The sequence below is a fragment of the Sebastes fasciatus genome, chromosome 2 (genome assembly GCF_043250625.1).
Source record: "Sebastes fasciatus isolate fSebFas1 chromosome 2, fSebFas1.pri, whole genome shotgun sequence".
NCBI lineage: Eukaryota > Metazoa > Chordata > Actinopteri > Perciformes > Sebastidae > Sebastes > Sebastes fasciatus.
Window position 1 is genome coordinate 29,482,105 of NC_133796.1, and position 12,714 is coordinate 29,494,818.

Sequence of the window (12,714 nt, forward strand, 5' to 3'; positions counted from 1 at the left end):
AAGAGACGCTATGTATAGGGAGCTTAAAAGAAGAAAATCAAATGTATAGTGCATTGGGTGAGAGACAAATGTCTGAGATATAATTGGAAAAATGACACCATGCTCATTACGCTAGATTAGGTACTTAAACACAATACCTGAGACAAGCACTAATAAGCCGTCCGTGATTCATCTTCCTGCCATATCAGGAAGGTACCATCTTTTATCTTCACCTTCCAAACAACACCCCTAATCTTATATTCTGCAAATCCTACATCCGTTTTTAATTAACTTGCAGTCAGAAAAAAGGAGAAACAGGCTAACTTAATGGATCAAATAGATTCCTTGTGAGATAATTAGACACTGAGAAGCCACCCATCAGCACATTGTACATTTACATAACTGGAAGAAAAAGGGAAAACTGCATCTAAAAAAAGAACTTCTTAACAGCATCACCATTATCACTCCATCTCCAAGTTGTGTACATAGAAGAATAAGGCGAATACAATTCATGTGCAGTATTGATATAGATGTGTATGAACTTTAACAAGAGCAATAAAAGGCGTTTTTTTTTTTTTCCCCCTATGAGCCCAAAATACATAAGCTGGGTTGGGACTTCACTGCAGCTGTGTTTAGATCTTGCATCCAATAACCTCTACGCTCAGCCTGGTTTCAAACACTCCAGCCATCCTCCGCCTCTAAAATAATAAATGGGAGCTGAGCTTTCGGGAGCCGGCCATGCCCCGAGCATCTGAGAGGCCCAACACAGGCTGCAATTTAGAGCGCAGAAGAGATAAAATGATAGCGCAAGATACTGCTGAGCTAATAATTTTATTAAAGGGATGCAGCCAACATTGATTAAAGGGGGCAATCGGGCTGAAACCAATAACTCTGGGCTGCCCTTTAACCCACCAGTGCTGAATATTACATGAGCAAAGTTTCCCGGCACCGAGCTCACTGCCATGTCCCGGTTGATTAGCACATTCACCGCTTGCACTTGATTTATTTACGTATTTACTTAGGGATGCAAATTTCAGCTGTGATCAGAATGGAGTCTACCCCCACACCCTAACATATTAACCACTGAGGGAGAGGAGAGATTGATAATGTCTGTCTGCCTCTTCATGAATGTCTGATGAAGCTCGCCTCCCACACAACATACCTGAGACCTCTCCAGTCTATATGTGCTCAAACTATAAAAATAATGCACTTAGAATTTAAAGATGTGCTTTTTTTATATAAAGAATGAACAACAGCAGGCCAGAAGAGCATATTGTGGGCAGAGTAACAATAAAGAAAGAAGCGCTATAATGGAAAAAGCAATGGCGTTGGTTAAATTTACAATATGACTGCAAAGATGATGTAGATGTTATTGTCATAAATACCCGGGGACAGACATTTTCTGTCAGTATGGTCCACCTGATTGTTTTGTTTACACACCACAGAAGCTAACCCCGATGACCCTCGCTTCGCTTTGCATATAAAATGAAAGATATTAGACCGGCTGGCTTATTAACAAGATTGCTTTACACAGCCAGACATGATTTAGAGATGGCTGCCATATTGAGTGAGGGGATACTAGCCCTACTGGTCTGTATTTATTATCTGCTCCATTAATAAGAGGCTATGAGCTCAACAGCCATTTCACACAAATGGACTGAGGGCAGCGAGAGTAATGCAAGGAAAAAAAAAAATATGCCACATGTCAAACAGACAGTGATTCTTCAAACTAAAAGCATGTGGATGAACTGCACAAACGGAAATGGGAAAAAAAGCAGAAAATGTGACTTGTCTAAAAAGGACTGCCTCATAGGAAAGAATCTCCATGTGTCCTGTCTGAGCATGGAGTGTTTCACACCTTTTTCCTGTAATCTACTCCCATCAGCCCCTCCTCCAGATTCCACTGCCTGTCTGGACCAGGCCTGGGAACACTGGGCCCATATGCACAACTACTGGTTAAGATTGTTAGTTCACAATGACCTCTAAAGTTCTCTTTGCATGGTCTTTTGAGTCTGAACACTGTGCTACAGTGTACTGTAGTGAGTGCGTGCACCCATCCATTCCTATTACTGCTGTAAGATACCTGAAGCAATTAGCAGTAGACAGGATAACACGATGACTCTTGATCAGTGCTGGAGCTCTGAGCCAGCTTGGTGTGTGTCCACTGCTTACAGAAAACAGGATTGCCCTTTAAAATCAAGATGGTGTAATTCAATAACCTGCAGTGGTTACTGATGAGCAATGGGATAGTCTGGAGTCGGCAAGTCGCAGATGGGCCAACTGATATAACGCTGTTTGTCTCTCGGAGGTCTGCCTGGCTCAGTGACACCTGTTTAAAGCAGGAAAAGCTTTAATCTCTGGGAGGCACTAAACAAGTCGGGGAGACAGACAAAGAGACGCGGTCGAAGGAGAGGGGAAGTAGAGGAGGCCGGTGTCTCGGTGTGCTGACTGTGTTAATAACCACAAATCAGAATGATGGAGCAGCCCACTAAAGGTGACTACTGCTGAGTGGTATTATGCAAGCTTATATACTGTAATATGTAATAAAGTTTATCTTTTTGCATACTGGCACCAGTGCTGATGTGATCCTGCCGTGGCCTCTGTCCTTGCGTTGTATCGTAATGAGGGCCCACTGAGTTGACAATAAGCAGGCTGTATGCAGCCAAAACAAGCTTTAGCTGACAATACGAGATAATCAGAGGGAAGAAAAGGTTGGATTCCTGAGCTGATCTGAAGGAAGGCATGCCGACGCACAGATCCTGACTGTACGACTCACACTCCTGCTGCCACCTGCCTTCAAAGGCTTTATGCCAGGGTCCCCCCTGCTCTCTTTCTTTCTCTCTCCTCTGACAAAACAATAAAAAGTCATACTCCACCTCCTCCCACCACCGTAGCAAAGCAGATAAGGTTGAACCTTGTGAAAAAGGCCTCGTCCCTAATGAATACTGTCAGAGAGTGGGTCTGGATGTCATTTGGTAGGGATGGAAAATGAGATAAGTTATAAGTTATGGGTCCTTTCATTAGGTGGGATTTACCGGCCAACTGAGGGAGGAATTAAAGGCTAAGGAACCATCTGATTATAAGCATGCCTGATCACCTGCCTGGAGGCCTGGCCTTGCCTCCAGAGGACCCTGCTCTCCGGGGTTTCCTGAGGGAATTAGCTCTGATTCAGCCCTAGCTGTGAACACTGCTGGGCTGTGGGCATGATGCAGCCCTGACCCTTACTCGTCTTCGCATGCTCAGTGTCAGCAGTGAGGAGAACACCTCTTTAAAATGGAAAAACACAGTTTCTTAATACGCCTAAAGGACCCCTAACAATACACCACATCTGATTTTCAATTGTCCCTCAGTGATGTTGCCTGTCTGCGTCTGGTCTCTGAGCCATCACAGAGCCTGGCCAGCCACCGCAGGGTAAGGGGGCGCTTATTGGAAAATCAATGGCGTGAACGCTAAGCAAGTTACAGGAAGATGTGGGAAGGAAGGGTTCTTATTGATAAAGCAGGGGAAGGCCTTTGATGTTGCACCAGGGACATGCTCATTGATGGGGGGAACCATTGTAGTCCTCAGGCAGAGTGAGGCCCGGGTTTATCTCCTAGGTTTGTTCCAATTAATCACCAATAAAAGGCGTGCATGCATTGCACTCTTAAACATAAGTCCGTTTTAATGCCCGACATGGCTTAGTAAATTCTGGTTTTAATACTGTGCTCTTACAGTGAGGGGATTTACATTTCACACACTGCACTGCAAGTGTGTCTTTTTCGCCTTTCTCTACTCTGCTCTCTACTCTGTTCTCTGCCAAAACTAACTGTAGCCTGATAGCTTATATCTAATAACCTGATACTCAACTAAGGAACTATGCTACATGTAAGTGTGGTACTGAACTGGCAGTCTCACATGATGAATTACTGCACAGAATCAAAAACAAATAACTGCATGAAATTCTAATTAATATACTTCTTGTATTACTGTCATTAAAACAGTATTAATATGAATCAACTATTTTACTTTATTAATATTTTTGTATGAAATAATAGGCAGTGATTCAAGTAGTCCGGAAGGGAAAAATGCAAATCATCTTTCAGCTTTGTCATGAAGTTGTGAGCCAAAAAAAAGTTGATCAACCACAGCTATAGACAGCACACCATTATAATTACATTAGGTACACGGAGTTCTTGTTCTCTTTGATCCCCAGCACTGTTAATCAGACAATTAACCATGTGCAGCATTGTTGCTTATTGCATGCTGTAAATATTCTGTCTGCTATTCCCCTAATGCAGACATAAGGCTGCTCCGGTATTGCTCCAACTGCAGGAGGCAAAAAGTCACCTCAGGTCGATGGCACTCAGCCTGTAAACAGGGCTTCCCGTAAAATCAATGATCTTCAGTAGGAGCTATCAGTCTGTGGAACAGAAATAGCCGTGGCTGTGTTGAGTCTGAGGCGGGGAAGAACAGTGCTGTGTGTTTACACGAGTGTGTGCGAGTAGAGGGGGCCGGTCACTGGCATGTCTGGGAGTATTTCTCACAGATAGCACAACTGAAGCATGCGGCTTCTGTCATGTTACAGCCAGCGAAAACCTGGAAGCATTAGGTGCTACAGAGAGCTCACAGATTTCATTAATATTGTCTTGTATGTGCATTAAACGAGTGTTGGAACAAATACATCACTTACAGCTAAAATAATTCTTGCTGATTACAATATGAGCAACTCAAATACCCAGGAGGCAATGTGCTGATTGTTTTAGTTTCACAGCACTCAATTTTAGTAACCATTTTGCACTAGTAATACTGGCCAGAAAAAGGCTAAATTGATTTGTTTGTAGTATCAATTGCCTCCTTTGTTAATAGACTTGAAATAGAACCTTGAAAATGATTTTACTCTTTACGCAACACCATCAGATTCTGCTAATCCATTCCATATTGCAGAACGGAAGAAAAGTGATTTAAGACAGAGTGAAATCACAGTGCAGAACTGTGTGGTACTCGCACACAGGGCAGTCTGATTAAATGATCTGATCGGAGCTCAGCTAACTTCCCAAACCCTCCATTGGGGATTTACACGTGGCACTAGATTGTTTCCTCAGTTTGGGAGGGTGTGATAGAAACAGCGTGCTGGTGTAATTAGAAGTAGTTAATTAGCTGTGGGTTAATTACTGGGTTGTGCAGAGTGTTGGTGAAAGACCTGGTGGGGTGGCAAAGCAAAGGGAAGCAGCGAGCACACAGCAGGAAGCTCCCAGTCTCCCGCCAATTAGCAACCAGCATGGGGGGGGGGGGGGGCTGCCGTGGTATACGAGGAGCACAAATGTGAGATGGCTCATATCATTTCAAACCTCAGTACAGAGCGGAAGATATAAAAGGGAGAGCAGACAAAATACATTCTATTTAAATATGCATGCTGTTTTTTATTACTGTTTTTGTAAAGAAAAACACATTTGCCCAAAAAGTTGCAGTGAAACTTTAAAGAGTGATACTAAAAAAGAAAATGACAACCAGGTTTCTGAAGGATGCCAGATTAAGAATAAAACAAAGCAGGGGCTATTTTAATTACTGCAAAACTAACTTATTACGGCAGCCACAAGCTATCGTTCTTCATTTGCAAACCACATTGAACGACTGCACTGTATTATTTTCCTGTTGTGTCCCGTGTGGTTTGTTTTAGAAAGCTTTGTAATTTATAAGAGCATTAATTATCCTTGGAATTAAGGTATTGATGTATAATCAGAGAGGGGCTATCGGGCACAAGCTAACATTCGCCCCCAGGCAAGCCAGTGCACAGAGCAGACGCGGTACGCCCTCGTACACAGCGGGGAGTCCGTAAAAATGCAAGATAGACAGAGAGAAAGGGAGAGAGAGAGAGAGAGAGGGAGAGATAACTTCAAGCCGTGTCTTTCAAATTCTTATCAGATTATTTAGATACACATCCCCCATTTCTGCTCGATTTTAGACCAACAGACATGGATATTGAATGATTTGCAACAGTCTGACATGGATCCTCGCATCCTTTAGCATGCAGTGCTGACTTTCCCATAGCGTGGAATGCAGAAAGGCCAAGAGAACACTTGATACTTTGTGCACTGGTCTGTCTGGCACTAATCAATCAGAAAACAACACACTGATTATGATCCTTGGGAAGATTTTTCTGAATGTAAAACATTTCGAAATCCCATAAAGATATATGCAGATATACAGTATATGTATATATATGTAGAAGTGTGTTTCTGTATTGTTTGCAGATTAACAGGAAAGAGAGAGGGAAGATGGAGAGATAGAGGAAGTGAGATTGAGATATAGAGCTGGAGAGAAAGTGAGAGAGCTAAAGACACATGTCCAATGAAAGGTCAGGGACAAGGGGGGAAATGTGCTGATCAAAGTCTTTGAGCCCCAGGACCTTCATTTCGACTAATTATCAAATCTGCCCCTATTTATATCTGCGGGAAGCAGACGTTCTCTCAAGAGAGGATGGAAGTGAAATCTGCTAACTGCAGTGCTTTTCGGAGCTTCTGTTTGCACCCACTCCATTACATTTGTTCTATAGTGACAGGGTGAGGGTGATAGAGGGGGGTTAAGAGAACCGATGACCACAACTTATTTGGGGATGTTGTTGAAAGTAAAGGACAGAACGTACAGGAGACTGTAAAGCTGAGCAAAATGTGAATACATTGAATCGCTCTACTTTTCGTAGGCGGGAAACTCATTTGTGTCATCCTAGAAAACGATTGCCTAAAAGGCAACATTGCATGGTGCCATGCACACACATATACACACACACACATACACAACTTCCCGCAGCGCTGCAGTTAAGGCAAGCCAACCACAAACACGGTTGTTAAAATGATCAATACCATTGAAATATTAAACCTTAAGAAGCCGCATTATTGATTGGGAGCCCAATGATAAAACGGTTTATTATCACAATTGTGGGGTTTATGTAAATGTTTTCGGAGAGACCATCAGCTGTCCAGCAACCAATGGGCTGTGGCTAAATTTGACCCCCCACTCCCACCCCCCAACTACAAACACACCCCACAACCCCATCACCACTCCGCTCTGCTCCCTCACCCTGCCATCCAGACCCAGAGGAATGGCAGGGATTGGAGCGAACAGGGAGATGTCATTACTTCTGCTTCCATTAAGGATAGCTGACACTGATCAGTATACCGAGCCTCTGTTGACAGAGAGACGGGAGAAGGGGGGGGGTGTGGCCCCCCAGAACAACATGGCTAGCTCTGAGATGTGGTCTAAGAGGGATCTCCAGCAGGCTTGACAGCAAACAGGAGCATACAGTGGAGCAGGATCCAGGCTGCATGCAGGGATCATGCCCTGACAGACAGATAGGGGACATGGATAACATGTCTATAATCCTGGGCCTTTCTGTGTAATCTGGAAAACAAATACCTCGGTAATGACCCAGTCCTGCACCTGGTAAAACACAGGGTTCACTAGCACCTGGAATTAGACAAATATCCACTGCAGCGCATTCTTAAAGGGACACACTCCTTTAAGCAAAACGCTTAAGGGAGCTTCAGAAAACACCAACATACAGTAAGGGTGAGGGATAAAATTATCGCAATATTGTATCAATACACAGACATCAAGTATCAAGCTTTTATTATATAAACTATTAACCTCTTAACAATCTGACGGCACGCCGGTGGGCCTGACAGCTATTCTGTCTTTCAGATGTTGTAGCGAGCTCAGTCTTAAAGTTAGTGTGAAGATACTAGCATCATATGAAACAAAAGAAACTCGGAAATCCATTGCACCAACCATGTCATGGTAGTTTGTCGGGAAGAACACTAAATAATGCTCCAAAGTTAGGCTAAATTTGAGCGGAAAAACTGGAAAGTCCATTTTCAAAAGGGGTCCCTTGACCTCTGACCTCAAGCTATGTGAATGAAAACTCTGAGACAAACAAAGTGAAAACTGTATCTTATTAGATAAAACAGATCATAATTTGACAACACATTCTCCCGACTCGTCGAATACCGCCGCTTGGTCAGTGCCCCTTGGCATCGGAGACAGACGCACTGGGTACCCCTCTTGTGTTCCTTTTGGATGGACCAGGGACGGCGTGTCAATATATGGTTGTTGCATACAATGTGTCCTTTCAAAATAAACTTCAGTTTTCACGGGAAGTTTAGGCAACACAACCATCGTATCGTGACTTTAGTATCGTGATAATATCCTATCGTGGGGCCTCTGGTGATTCCCACCCCTAACATACAGTATGAATTAACGGTGTATTTTCTTAGAAAAGACCGTCCACTGACCTGGACTATACAGCAAACAGAAAACAGCAGATCTATAATGTGGTTAAGTGGTTAAGCTGGGACACCCTCTGAGGTGCATGCATTGGTATGATGAGATGAGTTGAGTCACACAGAGGCTCAGCAGTGCAGCAGCGAGGCAGTGCCAGAAGCCTGAGGGTTAGGCCCAGTGTTCGGTTAAGTGTCTAAACCTGAGTAGGGTGATAAGATCCCCTTTAGAAGCCATGTGAAGGCCAAATGACCAGGAAACCTGAGTAATGTGGGTGAAAGCAGTCCAGGGCGAGAGCAGAGATGTGGAAAGTCATGCTGTGTTATGTGTGGAAAATGGAGACTGACTATCTCTTTTACGCACCTCATACTGAGGAGTGGTGCAGTCCCGTACACATATGCTTGTGTGTGTGTACACATACACACACACACACACACACACACACACAAGCAACACGCACATAGAGCAGGGATTAGAGGGTGTCCCAGTGAAACCATTCTGTGGAAATTATTTCTTTGCAGAAAAAAAGGCTTGAAAGCCAATCGTGACCTGGCCTCTAATTCTAGAGTAGGATATCCTGGATAAATAATTAGAGGGTTCCTTTGAAGACCCTGCACAGCCCAACCATTCACTCCCCACTTCACATTTGCTAAAGTCATTAATGACAAAGATTTAGAAGGGAAAAGCGAAAAATCTTTCTGGTACACAAATACTTTTTTTATGAGGCCTGGCCCAAATTCCTCTCTGCTTAGCTGAAGCCCTTATCCTGGGAAAGAACTGCACCCGTTTTAAACAATAAACCTCGGGGGGAAAGTGTTTTCTATTGCCCCCTTCCCCCGCTAAATTATGGGAGTTCATAAAGTTAAAAGAATAATGTGCCCTGTGTTTTAAAAGAGGAAGTGCACAAAAAACTGTTGGGACACTGGATGTCAAAAGAGAGTAAAATCAAAGAGATTCAAACTCCAAAAGATTTGAGAATGACAAAGGAGTGAAATAGCAAGCCTGTTATGACTATTAAAAGGATCCCTACCTTAATGAACATCACTGACTCCTTATACTTGGATATCATTGTGCCACAGTGGCATTACATCTCCAGTTAGTGCTCACAGTGAGCTGTGTGGCTAACCATGATCATTCATTGGGAATAAACAGGAGGGAATCTGACAGGTGGAATTACATTCATCACATTCAGATGACTCTCATTCCCAACAACGGAAAATACAGTGGTGCAGGAATGAGTCCTAAAACCAGGAAATGAGTAAGCATTTTAGCACTTCCGGTTCCCTCATCTGGAGGTCAATGGGTTTTTAGTTAGATGCCTGAAATAAGGTCTGTGGTTTACACAAGCTTAAGAGATTTGAATGTTTCGTTCTACGATATACAATACGTCAGTAAATATCCCACTCGTGAGTTTTGAAGCCTTTATGCGTCTTTAAAAAAGGCGGTTGCTAACAAGTGGCTAAATGAAACTACTAAACGTCATCACGCCAACTCGTTCGCCTTTACAGCCTCGTTGTGTATACTTGCATTCATGTGACCGTGGTGTAGTTCGTTCATTTGATCAATTGAGAAGGTTATCTTGCTGAACAACACATGCAAGTATCATAAACATTTACAAAAGAAGGAAGGTCCCAGGCACTCTTCAAGCAAGACGTTAAAAAGCCTTTAATCAGATGGCTATCTCATTGTGAATAGAAGGCTGTTTGTGCCAATAGGCGTGGGTTGTAACCCATCTCATAATGTGCCAGCATTGTCTTTGTTGAATTTCACAATAAAATAACCGTCCTTTTTTTGTGAACGTTTTTGTTCCCTACCAAAGAGCACCTTCGTTTGTTTGAACTTCCGAGCAGACCTTTTCTATTTTTATCATAAACGTTTGTTTTCCACAGAGTTTATTTTCTGCAATAATCCAAAACCCAATGGAAAAATCCCATTGTATTTTTGTCGAGGGAACCAGGGCGATTCTAACTTCCTGGTTGACCTACAAAAATACGTCATCCCTGCAGCACTCTATAGACTCACCAAATTGTATTTTAGATTCCGCTGCATACTGTTGGAACATCTTAGAGTATTTCATTGAGACATAAAAAGGAACAATAATGTGTCTTCGGGAAGACAAGCCCACTGAGCAGCGCTAGTTTACATGCCAATGGGATGCCTAATCTTTACACTGGCAGTTTATAAACAGAGCACTCATAAATCAGATCTTGATGCAATCGTCATCTTAAAAGGAGAGCGGAGCTTGCCCTACAGTTTACAAGGACAGATTCCAAAGCAAACCTTGGAAGGTGATGTGCATTCCTTCTGAGTGGAGCAGTGATGAGGAACTGTCAACAGAGGAAAAGGGAAGGAAAACAAAAAAAGAAAACAACTTGTTAAGTGTATAACAAGGTGGCCTGGAGGGCAATGCTGAAAGACACCTCAGCACTTGACTCTGAAGTGTGCGAGGAACATCAAACGGCATTTTCTGTAGCTACGTTGAGCACTGACAGAGCCGACCACGGCGTTCAGAGACCCTTGTGTGTGAGGGAAAAACGCTACAGTTTGGCAGGAAATAAAGAGGTAAAATGTGACTAAAAGACAACAGTTCCTCATGCAGTAGTAATCATAAGTGTTCATACAGTATGCACTAAATCGGAGTTCTGTTCTGAGCCGCAGACCTCCAGGGAGACCTGTCTAACATGAGGGAAAGCTGCTGCCATCAAACTACAAAACGGAAACAGAATAACCCCATTCTAAAACGCAATTGCAAACAATGAAGCAGTTCACTATTAGATAATGTCTAGCCCTGAACAGCTAGAAGGTGTGTGTGTTGCACAGAAGAGAGATGAGGCTTGGGGTGGCAAGCATGGGCGCACAGAAGGAGAGTCAAAGCATATTTACTGCTGAAAGAAAATCAACAAATATATGACCATTAACGCTGTTGGCAGCTCGGTGCTTGCACCAAAACTTGGCACGGTGGTGTCTACAAGTGTCCAAAGCACTTTGATCTGGGGAGGCAGATGCCCATGTGCTGGAAAACACACTCAAAGATCTCTCTGGGGGAAACAGACAGATGAGAGGTAGGGAGAAGCAAAAAAAGTGGTGTGATATTTTAAGAAATGCGGAGCGTGTTAGTAAGTTCCTCTTCTTCCTCTGCTCTGCGCGGCCTGGTCTGAGTGTTGTGACAGCCACAGTGCTTGTGGAGCTATATTTGAGAAAGACCAGCCTCCTGCCCCTCATCTCCACACACACACTACCGCCCTTGTTCATCTGCCTTAATGAAATGGCCACATGCCTCCTCTCATCCCAGAGCTGCTCGCACACTGTAGCACCTGGTAGATATAAATCAGCCCCACTGAGCTGTATTTGGGAAGTGAGGCATTAAGCATGACATGGGCTGTCAAAGTTCAGATCGCACCGACCGCAACATCTAGTTGAACCGCTGCGGAACAGACCCGAAACCAGGCAGCGGGGCCTACCCATCGGCCTCTTATCTTCTGCCTCCCAGCTCCGCGTGACATGGCCGCCACATCTGGGCCCCAGCTGGGCAGCCTGCTGAGCACAGCGTAGCACAAGCGAGGCTTGGTAAGGGGAACACTGGAGCACCCACGCTACACGGACTCGTGGGATCAACCAGCCTCAGAAGAGTCGACATTTAAATGGGTGTTGTTTGTAGCCATTTATCTTTGGGCTTTTCTTATCTGTGAGCCGTGGGGGCTTGTGGGTATTATTACAGATTTTTAAGTGAGTGTAGGTTCTATTTCAGAGCCAGAAGATAAAAGTAGCTGAGTGCATGTTTGTTGTGTGAGCGTACTGTATGTGGCATATGTGTGTGTGTGAGTGGAATTTCAGTCACGTGAGCCCAGAGGTCTGGAGGTCAAACACTGCGAGAGAACCCACACATTCCTCAGAGGACAGGCACACATCTACATCCATTGGACATGTGAAGCTTTGCATTGACTTGGATGCATGCATGTGTAAGCATATTAAAACTAGCTTTTCCACCACTCTACCCCTGAGCTTCATACTTGAATATTATATATTCTCACTCTGGGCTTTACATGTATGGGATGAGTCCTCAGACAGATACACAAGACACAAAGGCAGGAAGACAGAGCACTCAAAGAGAGTGAAAAGGGACAAAGGGAGCTAAAGCGGGACGATAAAGAATCATCAACTGCTTGGGATTTAGTTCACAGATGGGCATTGTAAGATGTCTTGCTCCTCTTATGTAGAAGTCACAATGGAGAGCTGAGGTGGAGTTGAGTGTTGGGTACAAGAGGGAAAAGTACAGAGAAGAGAAATAAGGGAAAGGAGATGGAGGGGGGGGGGGCAGTGTAATTTACATTGCTGGGCAATTAGCTTCAGGATCAGGGGCTCAAGCCAACGACAGACGCCTCACGCAGGGAAAAAGCTAGCATGTGAGGAGGACCACAGCATTACTCTTATGACACATAACATTCATTGATTCAGTCTGTCAGAGGGAGCATGTGTCAAGGG

The 12,714-nt window shown here is 43.9% G+C and overlaps 1 protein-coding gene across 6 annotated transcripts in view; it reads right to left on the bottom strand.

Annotated features, from left to right (window-relative positions):
* Nucleotides 1–12,714, bottom strand: part of zfhx3b (zinc finger homeobox 3b) — a 365,979-nt gene that overhangs the window by 99,047 nt on the left and 254,218 nt on the right. The gene's annotated exons all lie outside the window — the stretch shown is intronic.